Here is a 19,913-nt window from a genome sequence, read left to right as displayed (position 1 = left end):
CATTCCATCTGATTACTGAAAAGAGAGAAACCTCAAGATCTAACACTATCGTGTACAAGCAAGATACAGTGCATGTCTTAGTGGTAAAAAAAGATCTTATCCAGGAGATGCATGACACAACTCAACTGTAATTTGTTCGATGAAGATCAGATCATCGTCGTCTGCTCGACGACGATGATCTGCCTTCGAGAAATTTCCGGATGTATCAACTGGGATAAAATCGAAGTTGTAGTCCATGTGACACACAACTTCTGTGAGAAACTGGGTTTATTTATATATTGTATAAAATATTTAAATTTACACTGTAACACCATTTCTTTGTTCTAAATAAAATCTATTATTATTATTTTGATAATTCTAATTTCTATGTACACTCATTGTTCTTCTGTTCTTGATATTTATTTTCAAATCCAAAGCTTCTACTATCGCTTAGTGTTATCGGCATACCTAATGTTGTTGATAAATATAACGTTTACTTAAAAAAAGTAAGTAAGTTCGTGTAACCTGCTGGTTAAGGTCTAGTGTTAGGGTTTTAGACGGGACTAACGACTTTACGTGCCCTCCAAGCTCAGTTAAATTAGAAATTGAAAAATTGGTCGGTGCCGTTTACTTTAATACCCTTATTAAATCTGCCACTGCTTTGCGAATAATTTTTCAACTTATAAGTTAAACAAAATTGAAGAAAGCACACAACCTTGCCTTACTCCTTTTTTACTGCGAAACCTTCCTGGTTTTTGATACAGATTGGCGATGACTCCTATATAACTGACTACAGTCACTTAACTCTTTACAGTTTTACTCTTAAATAATCTTGTGTGTAGTATTTCCAGGAAAACTTTTAAAAATTACCTTATTAGGCTTATTAGCCGGTGGACCTTGCAGAATTTCGAACGTGGTATTTTGGGTAGGGCGATAAATGTAGAGCAAAGCCAATCTTTTTTCTCTATTAACTTTTCGGTACTTATGTAGTAGTTTCTGGCTTTCGCTGTTTCAAAAGTCTTTAAATGGATTGGGGTGAGAGAAATCTCATAGTTCAGAGAGTAACCGTTTTAAGCTCAAATTTCTTTCCAAACGCCATCTGTGCTTCAGTAGCTTTCGAATACATATTTGTCTACAATCTGATGCAGTCAGGTCAGTCGACAACTAGATATACCGTGAGTAGAGTCGCTTTCAAGTTGTCTAGAGTTTGTCACACCCCACGTGTCGGAAGTCGCAAGTTTATTTTTTCCGTTTTTATTTCGTACATCAACGTAATTTTCAGAGATAAGCCATCTTATACATACTACTTATATTGAGTTTCCTTCCCTCATTCGTATGAGGAAAGAGTGTGAAAATGAAGACGCATTATTGATCAATATGATTCAATGACAGAAGACAATATTGACAATGTAAGTATCAACAGCGATTATTCCGATATGTAACAAGAACCCGAAGAAGAGAATGAAAATCAGCAAGTTGTTGTAGAAAGTATCAGACAAGGTTGTTATTATTTTCCGGAAAGAATGGAATGAAATGGAGTAAAGAACCCAATAACCGAAATGTTCGAACAAGAGCAGAAAACGTAACTGAATTCTTCCTGCTATTTATTGATGAACAAATGATTGCTGACTTGGTTAAGCATCCTAACCAACGAATTGCAGAAAAATCTGAACGTTGGAAGAACTCTCCACGCTATGGGAATAGACCTGTGATGTAGATCAAAGCTGCGTTGGCGCTTCTTTACCTGTCTAGTGCATTCAGAAACACCCATCGTCATTTATATAAATTGTGAAACACTGACGGACACTTAAATTGACACGTGAAACATAAATGGACATTTTCCATTGCACAATGAACCACGCGGATTCGAATTTTTAATTTCATATCTAAGATTCGATAACAAACAAAACCGTGAAGAAAGAGTAAAGTTGGATAAACTAGCTCATTTCAAAGCATTCTTCGACAGGTTTGTGGAAAATTTCAAATCTGCATATTCTCCCTCTGATTTTTGACAATTGACGAAAAGCTTGAATCGTTCAGAGAAAGATGTGCTTTCAGGCAATATATGCCAAATAAGCCATCGATATACGAAATCTATGTACATGTATTAGTTACGAACTACCTACTTAATATGAAGCTGGAAGGTCCATTCCGAGTTAGCAATTCCCCGAAAGACATTGTAGAAAGATTGATTGCTCCCCTGTCTGGGACCAAACGCAATATAACGTTTGATAGCTAGTACACTCTTGGTCGTGATCTTTTGATGAAGTTGCCTGAGACTCGTAATTTAACTGCAGTAGGTACTATCAGGAAAATAAGCCTAATCATAGAATTCCTGCAAGGGAAATGGAGAGAAGTTTTTTCCAGTATATTTAAATTTCAGAACGGATACACTATTCTTTCGTATGTACCAAAGAAAGAAAAAGTCGTTTTACTTATATCTTCTCTCCACCATGATACAACAGTAACAGATACTCATAATAAGCTGCCTGAAATTATTTCATTTTATAATTCGACCAAAGGCGGAGTTGACGTAGGAGAAGAGCTCTCTGCAATGTATAATGTAGCATGCAACAGTCCTTGCTGGCCTTTGACAATTTCTTTCTCTCTGATTAACACTGCAGGAATCAATAGCCAGATCATTTACAAACAAAACAACGATAGTCCCAACATTGTTAGAAGGCTTTTCCTGAAGAAACTGGGTTTCCAATTATTCGAAAAATATCAAACAGAAAGAATGAGTAACCCTAGATTATCTAGAGAGTTGAGAAGCAGTATCCAAAATATTATAGGTGAAAGTTCCGATCCGCCTTCAAATAAAAAGAAATCTAGTGTGACATCTATCTTCACATGCCTCACACACCTCTCTGTGTGAGGCATGTGAAGTACTTTGTGTTTAGTACACTATGTAACATAAGCGAAAATTTCTCCAACTTTAACAACTCATAACTCAATTATTAACCTGTAGAATTTGATTCTATTTTTCTTCTTTGATAAGCTAGTCATAATGCGGTCATAAGGAACATTTTTTTTTTTCGAAAAAAATTGGTATTTCATATAATTTGCTATATGTTCAATAATAAGCTATTATTAGCAAATGTTCTTCTGGAATTTATTACCGTAATGTATCCTGAAGCTATAATATTACAAGTTAGTATGAAAATCTACGAAATATAGGAATGAGCATATTTTAAAAACTTGGGGTTTGTCACACCCCACGTGTCAAACAGCGTTACAAAATGTCACCTGTCTGATGCCGGGTCAAGTCCGGTCATTGCTGAGCACTTATTATAAACTATACTCCGAAAAGTACTAGTGGAGTTTTTATATAAAAGAGCATCAGGTACATTTAACACTACATTCATCAAATGTACTGTTAAATGACACTTCAATTTCACATTACATTTTACCAAATATTTTTTTAATATATTGGATTTTTAATATATTCTTTGGTAAAATCCACTTACCAAATTTAAAACACCCTTTTAATTCGATACTTACTATATACAGAAATTTTTACACAACCATTTATTTTCTAGAGCCTTCATTCACGACAGACATTCCGTCGACGGGAATATAAAACTTTTATATACCTACTGATCTATACTGTCTTTAGATTTCTTGTTTTTATGGTTATTGCGTAATTGTTTCTCTACTTATGTCAATCTATTAAGCAGCAGCAACTTTGAACCGAATTGCGACTCGCCGAGATATCTAGGTACTAAAATTAATTGGTTGTGGGTGTGGAAATTGTTTTGCCGCTATGTCTTTTGTTTTATACGTTTCGTACTCGTTCAGATCCGCTTAATGACAGTTAATAATAATTGGTTGGTGTTTTAGTATCAGTCAGTTTAATTTTATATTCTAATAATATTCAATATAAAAGTAGTATAACCGTAATGTTAAAATGAAAAGAAAAAGAGATGAGCTTGACTTGTCGCATAGATTTTACTGAATGAACTAAGAAAATAGAATAGAATAGAATAGCAATTTGCTTTATTGTCACTGTATTGTCACTAATTGCTTAGTTTTTTGTTAAGAAACTCTTCCACTTAATAATATGGCCTTTCAGATAGGTTTAGATAGGCTTTTGTCAATTTACGGAACTTAAGGAAAGAAGTTGTAGATTTAAGTTGCAGAGGGAGATGGTTGTATAATTTTTTTGCCGAATATAATATAGATTTCTTTACTAAGTCAGTGGACGGGATCGGCAAATACACATCAAAGGTGGAATTTCTGGTGGAGAAGTCATGATTAGGTCTTGCTGGAAAAACATGTAGGTGTTTACGAATTAAGCAAACAGTTTTTAAAATGTATAAAGAGAGAAAAGTTAAAAGCCTGTGATTTTTGAAGTAGCTTCAGCAATGTGTTATTCTACTAAAACCAAAAAGATACCGTATTGTTATTTGTTGTAATTTAAAAATAACATCAGATTGGGCAGCTGTACTAGAACCCCACAAAGGAAGTCCATATCAAAGATGGGACGAACAAAAAAAATATGCTATTTTCCAAGATGCTACATTAATTTCTTTCAAAACAAATCTTATCTCATAGCAGTCTGAGGCTAGTTTCTTACTTAGCAAATCGATATAAAGGGACTATTTAAGGTGGCTGTCTATAAAATACCAAGAAATTTTACATAATTAACGATACTCATCTGGCTGTTATTGAGAAGCAAGGCTTGAAGATCTTATTTATAGGATAATGCTACTGTGTCATCTATTTTAAAAGAGAGTAAATTAGAGTCGGAACAGGTTTTTATTTTAAGTAGATCAGAATGCATGAAGAATTGCAATATTAGAGTTCCTCCAGGTAATACTGGTATCATCAGCAAAAGGAAAAATTTTTCCATCGGTTTTGAAGTTAGTGGTGTCATTTATAAAGATAAGGAAAAGTAGAGGACCTAATACTGAACCTTGTGGTACTCCACGTATAATGCTTTTGTGACTAAAGTCAGTATCATTGGCTATAACTAGTTGTTTCCTATTCCTCAAGTAAGATTGGAACCAATTCAAAGAAATACCTAGAATTTCGTAGAAATTTAGTTTTTTTATCAAAATGTCGTTTATCACATAGTCACAAAAAACAGTGAGAGTGTAAAGGTTATTGCTTAGTGCTTGATAGACCTCATGCAGCACAGAAAACATCGCATTATTGGTACATTTATTAGATAAAAAGCCGAACTGACTTTGTGATAAAATGTTGTTTTCAATGAGACAGGACATAAGTCGGGCTTTTATAAGTCTCTCAATGTTTTGGATAAGACCGGTAGTAAGGCAATAGGTCTATACTTGCAGACATTAGATTTTTGTACCACCCTTATAAAAAGGAATAATAATGGCTGTTTAGACATTCTGGAAATATACCTTTTTCAAAGGAATCATTTAAAATTCAAAGGAAACATTTTTTGGGAGATTTAAGAAAATTTTTATGAATAGTTTATCAGTACCACAGGAAGATTTGCTTTTGATACTATTGATTGTTTGGATTACTTCAGATTTATCAACTGGTCTTATAAGTATTGAATTCGAGACCTTTTTTAAATTGGGGAGATAGGAAATAGGATCTTGTTGTGGTAAAATAGTTGATATTATATTTTGACTTGCATTAACGAAGTATTTATTTAGATTTTAGATACGGTAATATACGGAAAATAGCTGGCAAAAAATAGATTATTGCGATACAAAAATAGTTAATACCGATTTATTCTAATTTGTTAATAATATTTTTTTAATATTTTGCTGCCCACTGGAGATTGCAGATGTTAATTCCTAGATAATTAACCTGTGATTTTTGCTGTACAGTTTGTTATTCATCACTAGTATGCATTTTACTGAATTTCTATTGGTCACGTACTATCTTCTTCATTAATATATTTAAGTCTGCCCCCTCCCTCTTGCATTTTACTCCCCCCTGCTATTTAACATTTATTCTGAACGCAAATGGCACCACCCCAGTTTTTGCAGATAATCAGGACTACTTACTAAGATTATTGAACCGATGGCGATTTTTCTGCAATAGCTGAATAAAAAATTAGGGTAACAAGTAATTTTGCTAGGGAATTACACCATAAGTGCTAAAAATATTGCCTGAAAATTAACATTTTGCATAGTTCCACAGTTTATGCTTTGTTGAATGACTTACCATACACATTTAAGTTTTCTATTTGGGTTTAATAACTGTTTCTTATATTATTCTTATTAAAATTTCCTTCATAAACAGTCTCTTTGTGTTGAACGTATGAAATAAAATTGAATTATCACCTTATTAAGAAGTGATTTATTTTTAGAACAACGCAATAAAAATGGTTATTAAAAAAGACGAAAAAACGGCAACGAACCTTGCGAAATATGCGCGAGCGCTAGAGGCCGAGAGGAGAACCTCGCGGCTCACCTGGCTACCAAACTGCGATAGAGTCGACCTAGATTTTTACATTACCATTCACCGGTTAACGGGAAAGCTTATTTGTAATTTAGTTAATTCAGTTTCACTGGTATCTCGCGAAGAGTCAGGTAACACGCGGTCCGTCGGCCCGAACTCAATTTCGATTCGATTTGACTCGACTTAACTTAAGTAACGGGGATTAGCAGACCAACGAGACTTAGGTCAAGAATTTTTTTATTTTGTTGGCTACTTGGTGCATATTTTAGTTCATGACAATGAGCAAGTGATACTAAGGTGGTAGTTTTTGGATGACGTTTTCTCAGGTAAGACCATCTAGTCTATTTTTTTTTTCTTTGCGAAGGCTTACAAAGTTATATGTAACAAAATTTTTGGGTAATCTTCTAGGTCGACTTTAATTTTTAGTTCTTAAATTTTCCATTTATTTTTAACTTGGCGACTCATTAATTTATAGTTAGGTAAACGATTATTATTATTATTATTAGCCCATGAAGGACATTGCCAAAAAGTAACTGCTTGATTTCTCGTTGTGGTGATTTGATTCACTTTCCTGTCTCCTTGTTTTTTTCAAAGATCTCTAGTGTTTATTTTGTTTGTGAAAAGTGTTTATTTACTCCATATAGTTTATTAAGTATATTTTTTTTTAGGATTACTTTGGATTCAGATAACTTTCTTTAGTCTCATCTGATAATCTTCGCAGTTCAATTTTTGACGTGTAATGCCTTTTCTTTCCTTCTATTACTATTTTTATTGTGATAACTTCCAAGATTTTAAAAACAATGAGGTCTGACGCTTGAGTCGGATAATGTTTAGTCTTCTTTTTATGTGTTCGGCTGATATTTCTTCTACAGCTTTGTCTTTTCTTTTCCATTTTTATTTTGTTTAGTGTTCACTACTTTAAACCTTCTTAATTTTCTTCTGTCTTTGCTCCACTTTAGGTCCATTGAAGCATTTCTTGTAATTTCCTGTAATAAATCCCAGTATTCTAATCTCCTCCGTTTTTTTTTTATTCTTATGGATACGTCATCATTAATATTGTTAATATGTCGTTTGATTAGTCTTGTGCATCAACGAATTCTCATTGCTACCTTCGTAGAACTGTCCCTGTGGTTCAAAAAGTAAATGTGATAAAATCATATTATCATTTTTTAGTTTGTTGCTAAGTTTGATGATTGTTTTCATTACAAAGTCCTTGACGTAAGGTTTGATCAAGTCTTTGTAGAGTTTAGAGTTTATTTATTTAACTGCATAATAAATACAAATATTGTTAGCAAGTCAAAAAAAATACATAGTAGGTATATAAAAAAGAAATATAAAACTTAACTTAAATATATCATAAACAAAAACACATATTAAACAGAAAAAGATTTATGGCAGTTACGGTAAGCAGTTTAGTGGATGTTCTGCATTGAGTAGGAACAATGTTTCAGAAGATATTTTTTATAACTTTTTCGAAACTATTACAGTTTAGCTGTTTAATACTTTTTGGTAAAATATTGTAATAGTTATAATTAAGGCAATTTTTATCTGAAAGACGTAATCTACAGCGATTTGTTCGTATGTAGTGACAGTTTCGCGTATTGTAAACGTGGATATCAAACTGCTTTATTAAATGGGCACGTTTTCTGTAAATTTCAGTTAGAACTTGAAATATCAACAGAGTAGGTGCGGCATACTTTTGAATTTGATAAAGAAAGGGCGACAGTGTTCTAGATAACTAAACCCTGCTAAAATCCTGAAGCTTTCTTTTGCATTTTAAAAACTTGAAGTGCATTTGTTGAATTGCCCCATATGATTAAACCACAGTTTAGGTGAGAGTGGAATAAAGAGAAATATGTCCTTTTTAATGTTTTAAAGTTGCAACCCTTGCTAGTTGGCGAATAATAAATAATGAACTTAATAGCTTTTTCTATAGTTGTGAGATATGAGCCGACTAGTTCAGTCGATTATCTACGGTTATTCCCAATGGTTTAACAGTGTCTTTGTTATCTGGATCATTGTGTAAATTACTTGCAAATATAACCAAATTTTGCGTTTTATCAGAGTTAAGTTTTAGTTTGTTTGCAGCAAACCATGTGCTAGATTTAGTAGAAACTTCCTCATAAGACATTTTTGAATCATTATTATTTTTTCCTGATATAACGTATGTCGTATCATCTGCGAATTATATGAATATGTACGGAGATATGAATTTAGGCAAATCATTGACATAAATAATAAACAAAAGAGGTCCTAAGACCGAAACTTGTGAGAGTCTTGTTTTACGGATCGAAAATCGAAGAGATAGCCTTTAGACACTACCGTCTAGTATGTGCTACATAAATAAGAAGTTTTAAGCTTAATAGGGATACCTCTGATTCCATAGTAATTTAATTTGTGGAGCAAAATGTCGTGTAAAACGCAATCAAAAGCATTCAATCGCAAAGAGAAATTGCTATGCGATTGCCGCGGTCCAGCCCCTCAAGCACCTCGCTCACAACATTAAATATCGCGTTTGTAGTAGAACAAGCACTTTTGAATCCATGTCCACTTTTGTACGACAAAAGTAAAAAATGCTTTAATATTAAGTTTTTATAAGTTTCGGTAAGAAAGGCTGTCAAAAAATCAGGATCATTATTAATATCATAGAAAAAGTCTATCTTTGTACTAGCTAGCGCACGTTTAAGCTTCTGTAAACCAGAAGAAGTAATAAACCGTTGAAATGTTTGATTAGTGTCAACAACTTTATGGTCAAAGTCAATAAATAAAAATTGTGCTCGATCGTCAGAAAAACAAAGGTTCAAATACGCCCACTCTGTAGATATTTTCAGAAAACTTTGTCATGTTGTCGATGCAAATACTGGACTGGGATGTGATTCTAGTATAATCGTTTATCGTTTATAGTTACTTTTAGGCCAAAAGATGTTAGATTTTCAAAAAAAAAATAGATTTTGAATATCAAAAAAACGGTCAGACTCAATTTTAAAATTTATATTAACATCACCAAGTATGCTCAGTTTGTCTGCTTTACTAAGCTAGGACGTTATGGCACTCTCAAAATTCACCAAACACAAATCAAAGTTACCCTTACCCGATCTGTATATAGTTAAAATATTGTTTTTATTGAAGGTATATAAATTACACAAAACATGGAACTTTGTTCTACATTATATTCATTTAGATTAAGAGATGAATATAAAAGATTTTCTTTTACATAAATTGAACTTTACCGTTTCTTTTTTACCCTACAAAAGAAATTAGCTAATGAAAATTGTAAATCATTTGATTCGAGAAGTACTAGGAAGCGACCGTTACCATCCAAAAGATTTTATACTGGTTTATCTGTATAAAAGCAATATTGAATTGACTGATATAATCTTTTACATTTTTTGATTACATAAACCCATATTGGTTTAATGATAATCTTGTATAAAAAGAGTCTTTTTCGTTAATGCAAAGTTTATTTAAATGTCTTGGCTTCTTGATTTTCATTATCCGTTTGGGGAATCACTTACTCTAAATACTCTATCAATGTTGTAGAATTGTAGTAGTTGGTATTAAATGATTAGCAGGTATTTTTTAATTTGGCCAAAAAGACCTAGATGCCAAACTATCTCATATATTTATGTCATTGTGTTTGTTGGACAAAAAGGTCAACATTTTTCTTAAGATGTTGTCAAATCCAGTCCCCTACATTGATTGTTTGAAGTAATAACCGTACAATTAGGTTAGTATGGTAGAAAGAAGACTTATTGATTTGTAGAATTTAATATTTCTACATTCTACAACAGATGCAATATTAATTGTAAAGCAGCTGATGTAAAAATAGAGAAATAGAGAAACAAACAGCCGATATGGTATTCATTGATCTTAAGAATGTATGACAGAATCCATCGGTTCTGTGGTTGGTTCTGAATAAAAAAACAGTATCAAATGATTATATAAAGAATTTAAGAGTTGCAGATGTATGTAGTAGAGTTAGAGCGAAAGAAGTGAATAAATGGAAGGAGTTAGGTGATATTTTGTATGACACAAAGATTCCAATGAAACATATTTTCACAATTGCTCCCTATCTTGGTCAGTAGATTTTATTAGCATGAGTCCCAGTCTATGTTCACCAACGATGTTTTTAACTTTGATCTTTCTCACTTTTGGATCGAGATTTCCCATTTTTATTGCCATTTCATGTTTTATTATGCGCTGTGTTAAAACTTATAGATTTCTATAGAATTGTTCAATGCCAGTATCGAGTTTATCGGTTGTTGGAGCATAAACTTTTATAAGATTGATATTAATTGAGGTTTTTTGCAGTTGCAGTATTAACAACTATTATTGATTTTGTGCATCCTCTGTCGTGTTCTAACAGAAAGAAATTGTTTTGTTTTGGAGATAGCTTATCAATAACACATTCAGTACTAGATAATTATTTTTAACTTAGCCATATCCGACTGTTTTAAATAATAAATTAGTATTATTAAGCAAACAATTGAATAATAAATCTAATCCATCGGAAATACCCGGTGTTATTTTTCAAGGAATGTAGTAAATAAAGCGAATACCTAATTGATATTTTATTATTAAGTAAAGTATTTGTTGTTATCTATGATTGTTAATCATTTTACAGTGTTTGTTTACTTTGTATTCAGTCAGCAGTGTGGTAAAATCCACTTTTTATGCAAATGGTAAGATTTTCACTTGAATTCTGTATTATGTATGTGAAACAACGGATAAGAATAGATGGTTTATTGACAGCATATATAGAATAGAAAAGATTAATGTAGTATACACTTGAGTGCAAAAAAATCGACTCAAAAGCAATATTTGAGATTACACCTTCTGTTTCAATGTAAGAAGTATGCAAATTAAATATTTAATGTGCAAGCAATAACTTTATAATTAAACTTACAAAAACTGGTATTGCATTATTTGGAAGACACATGATAAAAACAATATGCAATACGAACAGAGTTTCCTAAATATTCATCATTGGAACTAATGCAACACAAGAAAGACGTTATAAGCAGAGAAATCATCAATTACAAAATAAATTTCTTCATTTTTCAGTATTTCATATTACCATTCCTACTCCTAATTAAACTTTCCAATCGATTTCGCATGGATCGGATGACTTTTCTAATAAATTATTGAAGCATTGCTTCCCATTCATCATTAAGCGTAGCTCTCAATTCCATTATGCTCCTTGGTGCATGATTTTTGTCCTGGACCCTTTGTTTAAGCTCATTCCAAAGATGCCGTTTTGAATTTATATCCGGGATCAACGCAGGCCAATTTATTGTAGGTATACCGATCTCAGTCTGATAGTTGTTGGTGACTCTTGCGGTATGGCATCGTGCATTATCATGCATTAAAATAAAGGCATCACTAATAAATTCCGCGTATGGAACCACAGATAGATACAAAAATGAGACATTTGAGATGCTATGTTTTCTCTGTGTTGTTGTACGGGGCGGAGGCATGGACGCTTACAGACACCACTATTAAAAAACTTGAAGCATTTGAGATGTGGCTTTATAGAAGAATGCTGAGAATATCATGGACAGCAAGGATCACGAACAAGGAAGTTCTAGAAAAAATAAAGAAGGAACCAGAGATTGTGTTTACGATCAAACGTATAAAATTGCAATATCTGGGACACGTTATGAGAAATCAGCACCGTTACTCCATGCTGCAGTCTATATTGCAAGGTAAAGTCAAAGGTAAGCGAGGACCCGGTAGAAGGAGAATATCATGGCTGCGGAATTTAAGAACATGGTTTAAGAAAACCTCAACGGAGCTGTTTCGAGCCGCAGCGAGCAAGGTCATGATTGCCAATATGATTTCCAACATCCGAAACGGATAGGAACCAGAAGAAGAATGGAACCACATGTACCTTTAAAATATCCCTGATGTAACGAACCGTCGTTAAACCTTCTTAACGTCCTCCACCACGCACGAGAACCAACTCGGTTTTTTTATCCATGGAAATGCCTGCCCAAAACATACAAGAACCGCGTTCATATGACACAATTTCTCGTATACAACAATGAGCAAATCGCTCTCCTGAACAAATCGTTGTCCCAATTCAGATATTCGCGAGTAAATTCTAGTCGCCTTTGCTTTTGGGCTGCAGTTAGCTTGGAACCCGTAGCTGCCATTTTTGGTGTCAAGTTGGCTGCCTTTAGTTTCCTTCTGACTGTTCAAACGCTGGTAACAACACCTCGGACCTCTCTAAGCTCTTTTTTAAGATTAGCACCAGTCAAATGTTGATTTCTCAGGGATTTCGATACAAAACTTGATCATCTCTCTCCATTGTTATTCATTTACAGCCTTCTCTTTGTCGAAGGACATAATCATTAGTATCTTAATATCGACGGTACACTCACGACACAACAGATTAGCTAAAATTTAGTCGATTTTACTGTCCTCTGGCTCGGGCCTTCTCTTAATGAGAGCTGCTTTGACGGATGTGGTATCCATTTGTAATGTAGTTGTGAACTTAAGTGACTGATGTATTAGTGGGTTGCTATGGAAATTAATGCGTACGATGTTAACCGAACGCGTTAAGTCGGTGCGTGTCGATTTTAATGAGTCAAATTCTGACCCCCTCTCTACGCGATGCATTATTTATTTGTAATACGTCATCCGATTCATCAAAAGAGAAAACTTTTTAAAACTCAATAATGAGGGTAATGATTGTACACTAAATATTTTTAAATTTACATTTTTTGGATTGAAAGAGGAGACATACTTTCGCAAAATAATTTTGGGTCGATTATTTTTCACTCAATTGTAGTTATATACAAAAGGATGAACGACAGAAATCTACTAAAAAAGTCATGAAATTGATACTTCCGAAATTACTAAACGAAAAAGACCAAGATCAAAGTCAATGAAGGAAATATCATAAGCAATAAGTTGCTAAAAAATGTAGATTATTAAGAAAAATAATAAAAGCGATGATTTGATTGATTTGTAGGAATCTTAAAGAAAGCCAATGAAATGACTGGCTGACTTAAATACAATTTGTTTTTCATGCTTTTCTTTGCCGTATAATTAAAATATTGAATGGGTCGTATTTTTTATTTGTATTATTTTTTTTTTTTTTTTTCATCACGGGTTCATCATCATCATTCTGGCTTTACAACCCTGGGTCCTAGCCTCTTTAAGAATTTGTCTCCAGTCGTCCCTATCCATCACCTTCTTCCGCCAAGCATGTATTCCCATATTTCTCATATCTTTATCGATGTTATTAAGGAACCTTTTTCTGGTCGTCTTCTTCTATGACCAATGGGTCTATCAAGGAGCATTTTTTTAACATGATCATTGGTTCCATCCCTATTCTGAGATGTTTCCAGTTCCCCATTTCCAGTTCCCCATTGATTTTACTGTTTATAATCCATTATAGTCCATTTAGAGAGATGCAAAAATGGAAATTACTGGAATCTTTAACAAAAAATAAGCCACTAGTATACACAATGACTACGATGAACTACTAATAATGAACCCTCGCGATATACTTATTGGCCCAAGTATTTTGAAAGCTAAAATTGTACACGCTATCAAACTATTAAAAAATAACAAAACTATAGAACTAGATGATGTGTATGCAGAAACAATCAAGTTAATTAACGAAGAATATGTAGACATTATTGTGCAGCTCTTTAACAATATTTACGATACGAGCCAGATTCCAACAGATTGGCTTGGCTCTACATTATCGCCCTACACGAAACACCACGTGCAAAATTCTGCAAGGACCACCTATGAATAAGTCTAATAAGCCACTTTTTAAAAATTTTCTTAAATATACTACACACTACATCTAAAAAATGTGAAGAGGTCAGTAGCTTTTTTTTTTTATTTTAAATGCATATTTACAATCTAATCATAAACAGTACATTGAGTAATTAGTAAATGTGATGACAATATTACCTTGATTTAGGTACCGTTCAGCGACAGTTTTCCATTTTCACCTGGTCCTCTGGCCAAGTCCTCTTCAGTCTTCGTTCCTTCATTGGTGGTTGATATAATTTACTGATAATTTGACTGTGGTGCGTTGAATTAAGAATTTTGGCCTTGTTGGCTTGAAGTGACTTCTTTTAGGGTTGGTGCTCCCAGGTCATGGTGGATGGTTGCATTGTTCACATACCGAGGGGTGTTAGTTATCATACGCAGTGTTTTTGATTGAAAGGTCTGCAAAATTTTTGTGTTTGAAGGCTTCCTACAGCCCCAGTGTTCTACGCCGTCCATATTGATGTTAGTATAACTTTGTAAAGCAGTATTTTATTCTTCAAAGACAGTTGTGACTTTCTGCCAAGTAACCAATTTATTTGTTTTAATTTTATATTGAGCTGAGTGTTTTTGGCGTTAATGTGTTGATTTCAGGTGAGCTTCCAGTCCAAATGCAACACAAAATATTTCACAACGTCTCTAGCAGGAATGGGGGCATTGTTTAGACTAACTTGTGGCAAGTACGTCTTCTTGTTGTAAATGTTATTTGGGCTGACTTTTCGTTATTGGCTTTAATTTTCCATTTTGTCAACGAATTCTCTAATGTATGCAAGAAATTTTGCAGATGCTTTTCAAATATTATGTCTGGGTCTTTGTTTAAAACTAAAACGGCTGTATCATCGGCAAAAGTTGCTACTGTGACGTCATATCTAATAGGTATGTCAGCAGTAAAGATTACTGCTGACTAAATGCTGACAGGTACAGGAGGGGACCGAGGACAATTCTCTGAGGAACTCCGGATTGGATTGGTTGAGAAATTATTATCGTCTTTTATGACACTGTTGAATTGTTGAATATTTTTGACGAAAACCAAACTGATGTTCGGGTATTATGTTGAGTGGTACAGTTTCGCTTATTCTATTTAGCAGAAGTCTTTCAAATATCTTGGGCAAAAAGTATATCAAAAGGGCAACAAGTATATCGAACGATAGTAAGAAGGTTCTATAGGCAATTTACCATTTAATCATTATAATATGAGCATATTTCCACTGGATTGGAAAATAGCTTAACTGCAGCATTCTACTGTAGATAATAGTAGGCATGAGAACTGCTGGGAAGATGTTTTAGGATTCTCTCATCGATTAAATCGTATCCTGGGGCTTTATGAGAGTTGGTACTTATTATATTATTATTCTGCGAACCTGGAATGAAAGAATGCTTGTATTGGCGGTGTTAGTTGGCTGGGTGCATTGAAGTTGATAGTTGAAGTCAGTTTAGTTTCAAAAATAAATTTGGCACTAGTGAGGCGATATTAAGTATGCAAACATTAATATAGAATTCCATCGTCAATCTGTATTGGAACCGGACAGCAACAGTACGTCTTCAAAATTTCAACAAAACGGAAGATTTCTCAATAAAAAATGCTATTCAACTTATACGTAGAACAGGCATTCGCAGATGCGGTGGCAGACTTTTAACAGTATAGTTGTAGATAACATAGAAACACTTCAATGTCTTTTAAACGATCTCTTGTAAGTGAAACTTTAGGTTTGAAAATAAATTTCAAGAAGGCAAAAACAAGGATTATAGGTAGAAATAATTACCCAAATGCAAATATATATGTAGCTGAAAAAAAAGCGATCAAGCCAGGTAGTTTAAATACTTGGTATGTCTGCTAAATGATAGTTTAGACCTGAGGGACCCTGAGACTAAAATTAAGAAACCTCGTAAATTTCTTTCTGATTACTGGTTGAATTTTAATCTTACAAGATGCTAAAGTAATTTATTTGGCATATTCTTTTGTACGGAATAGAAGCATGGAAGTTAAAGGCCAGATCCATTACCAAACTTGAAGATTTCGGAATGTGCCTGCGCCATTTCATTCTATGGAAGGAGAAAGTCAGAAATGAGGAGGTATTAAGAAGGGCGGACGTCCAGGATAGGGAACTTTTTGATTATGTAAAAAGTAAGAAAACTGTATATTTAGTTCAAAGTTTACGACGCTGCACGACGAAGAAGAAAAAAAGAGATGCAGAATTCTCAAGATTTGAGAAAAATCTATGTTATTTTTATAAAAAAAATTAATACCATTGATGTACAGCCATATCAATTGTGATATTAAAAGAGACAAAAAACTGACATTGTGTACAAACGTTTCACAAGTTTGGAACCAATTATCACCTACAAACAGTGAACAAGCTCATAAAATACAATGGATATAACAGACCCCTAGTTTTAGTATTCATATAACTCCAGGAAACGTTTGATTAACCTTTATAGCCCAATTTACATCTCTGAATATGGTTCCACGTCGTACTTCTTAGTTTGATCTGATTTCTAGTGAATATCGTAAATAAATAAAATTCTAAACACTTAGGTACATTTCTTTTAGATCTTTCTAAAACATATTAAATATTAAAAGACTAACTTTCAAATTTCTTGAACTGAACAAATGATTTTCTAATCTAGTCATTAATGTATATGAAAAAGTCAAAAAAGATATTATAGGTGGTCTGGGGAAGCCTATTAGGCTATCAGCTTATTATTTTTTAACGACCTCCCACTAACAAATTAGTATTTGTTTGGTAGATAAGAGGTCAAATAAAATATTCGAATAAAATTAACAGAAAAAAAGTTGAAAACAGATAAAGTGTTATGTAAGCATGAAAACAATTTTAATATTTTAATCTAAATAAAAATATGATTATATAACATTGTTTTTTTAAATAACTTATTTATTTGGAATGTTAAAAGAGTTTGGAACTGCAGCATTATTGTTATTTTCAAATTATAACAGCCTTCAAGTTGTGAAAGTTTTGAATGATATTCAAATACTTTCAGCAGCAGTATCACCATTAGTTTAGCATTTTTACTGAGTGTAAATGTAATTTGGTTTACATTGTTGAACATTTTTCTTCGTAACTCTCTCCATAACCTTCATTTGTCAATCTTAATCCACTGATAGTACCTGTAAACAGGTTACGGAATTCTGCTTAAGGTCTAAAAACATTTCTTTCAATACTAGGATTATTCTTTAGCTATTTTCCATGTAGCCACGATAAACTTATTTTAAAGTAAAATTAGAAAATAAAAAGCATAGATCTAATCTATCTTCCATAACTCTAAACGGACTTCGTTTAAAAAAAGTTAACTATTTGCCCCTTTTTGTATAACTTTTGATAAAAAACTTATCTGGAGACAGCATATTCAGGAACTATAAGCGAACTGTGTCCAAAGAATCAATTTATTTAAATGTTTTGCTGGCTACTCTTGGGGAGCTGATGGAGAATCTCTCCTTAAAATATATAGAGAGTTAATTCGCTCTAAGCTAGATTATGGCAGTATTCTTTATATGGCATCTAGTAGCTCCCTACTAAAGTCTCTAAACACGATTCAAAATACATCCCTACGACTATGTCTTGGTGCTTTCAAATCAAGTCTCGCTGAAATTGTTTATGTTGAATCATCAGAACCACCACTTTATCTAAGAAGGCAGCAACCTCTACTTTCATACTTTGTAAGAATATCAGCAAACCCAAGTAACCTGGTATTCTTCTTCTTCACGTGCCATCTCCGCGACGGAGGTTGGCAATCATCATGGCTATTCTGATCTTAGATGCTGCTGCTCTGAATAGTTCAATAGATGTGCATCCGTACCATTCCCTCAAGTTACGCAACCATGAGATTCTTCTTCTTCCTACACTTCTCTTGCCCTGGATTTTCCCTTGTGTAATCAATTGAAGTAGGTTGTATCTCTCATTACGCATAACATGCCCCAGGTATTGCAGCTTTCGTGTCTTGATGGTTTCCAATACCAACCTGGTATTAAATCTAATCAATTCCATAGAACCTCCTCCAGCAAACGCATTCAATCTCTCACTCACATTATCACAAATATTATCTCCTTTATTGGATTTCATCAACCTTTCCAATACTACTTCTATTTGTACTCCCAAGACAGCTCCATGGGTGCACAATCTTCTAATATTTAATACTGATTTATGCAGATTCAATAAAATAGAAACCACAAACTCAATCATTAGAAATTCCTTCCAAAACATCCTCAACTTAATGCAATTTGATAAAGTCTTGAATCTTATAAAAAATCAGCGGAAAATTAGGAATGACACAATGTAAAATGGAGAGATAAAATAGCAAAGGAGCAGAACAGAAATAGATGGAAATATCTGAAGGAGGCGTATGTTCAGCAATAGACAAATCAAGGCTGATGATGATAATGGTTCTGGCACAATGGTAAATGCCTACAAAAGAAGATTCTTAATTAAAAAAAGATGTTTTGGTATGACCTATCTGCTCTTTTACTTCTGCATGACAATCCCATTTCTCATTTAATGTAGCTTGTATACATTGTGATTTATTATATTCTCATTCACCGAGAAGCGTATTGTGCTATTGTCTTCTAATCACCATTAATTTTGTCTTGACTGTATTAGTACGAAGTGGTCACAAAAATAGCTTGAAGGTTTTGAAAATTTTCCCTTAACAACAAATTGACTGATTTTTCATATTATTTACGCGAATGAAAATATCAATGCTAGAAAGTTATCAAATTGACATTCTGTATAATTGTATGAAAAACAAATGGACAATTTGAACAGTTCTTCGAAACCTTAAGATAAACACTAACTACTAATACTTATCAAAATCCAAAAAATATAACTTCTTTATTTACTTCAACGATAGAAAAGTACTTTTATAGCTACTCGTTTATACGGAATATCGTGTTTTGTTTAATGTGCAAAAAGTTAGTTAACAATTAAACACATTTTTATTATCACTGCAGGGATTTCATTCCGTTCTAACGCTAAAGCACAGAACAATAATTAGTTCAGTTTTATTTCCAAGTTTTTACTCTTGGGTAAAATTTTAAATAGAGAATATTACATTTATGACGTTATTCAAGGCAGCAAAGGACACGATGAAACATTTTTCCATTCTACGTAATCTATTTTAAAAAATATTAAATACTGGCGTTGTTAATGTTCAAAATAGCTAATAACTCTATTGATATAGTGAGTAATGGTTGATATGTATATTATTTTCCTTAGCAATCAATCGATCGTCATCATCTTAATATGAACCAAATATACTTACACATACATCATATCAACATACATATATACCGATTGACTGGCTAGCATCTACATATATATAGCTATTCCTAAAAAACAAAAAGCAAGAAAATGTGAAGATCATCGAACTGTATCCCTAATGGGTCATGCCGCTAAGATTTTTATGCGAATAATTTATAACCGAATTCACAATAAGTGTGAAGAATACCTGAGTCGTTCTCAATGTGGTTTTAGAAACGGTACAGGCACTAGACAAGCAATTATGGGATTGCCACTGATGGCAGAAAGGTATCTTGGGGTTAAAAAACGGCTGTATGTGTGCTTTATCGATTATAGAAAGGCCTTCGACCGCATCCAACACGGAAAATTGATTAAGGTGCTAAAAGAAGTAGGGTTGGACGGACACGACATAGCTATTATAAGTAATACATACTGGAACCACACAGGATGCGTTCGAACAGAGAACGGAAACACCAAGTACATCAACATACAACTAGGAGTGCGACAAGG

At 33.3% G+C, this 19,913-nt stretch overlaps 1 protein-coding gene across 2 annotated transcripts in view; it reads left to right on the top strand.

Moving 5' to 3' along the window:
* The window catches only part of LOC140436337 (uncharacterized), a 223,365-nt gene that overhangs the window by 85,244 nt on the left and 118,208 nt on the right, over positions 1-19,913 (top strand). The window contains exon 1 of one of the 2 annotated variants that reach the window (XM_072525062.1): positions 6,469-6,686. The exons of the other annotated variant lie outside the window; for it this stretch is intronic. The gene's annotated coding sequence lies outside the window, so the exon portion shown is untranslated. Of the gene's footprint in view, positions 1-6,468; positions 6,687-19,913 lie in introns of those variants that run through there. 2 annotated transcript variants of the gene reach the window in all.

Source organism: Diabrotica undecimpunctata, chromosome 3 (assembly GCF_040954645.1).
Source record: "Diabrotica undecimpunctata isolate CICGRU chromosome 3, icDiaUnde3, whole genome shotgun sequence".
Taxonomy (NCBI): Eukaryota; Metazoa; Arthropoda; class Insecta; order Coleoptera; family Chrysomelidae; genus Diabrotica; species Diabrotica undecimpunctata.
The sequence above is the reverse complement of the archived record's forward strand: the minus strand, read 5'-3'. Positions and strand labels throughout refer to the sequence as shown.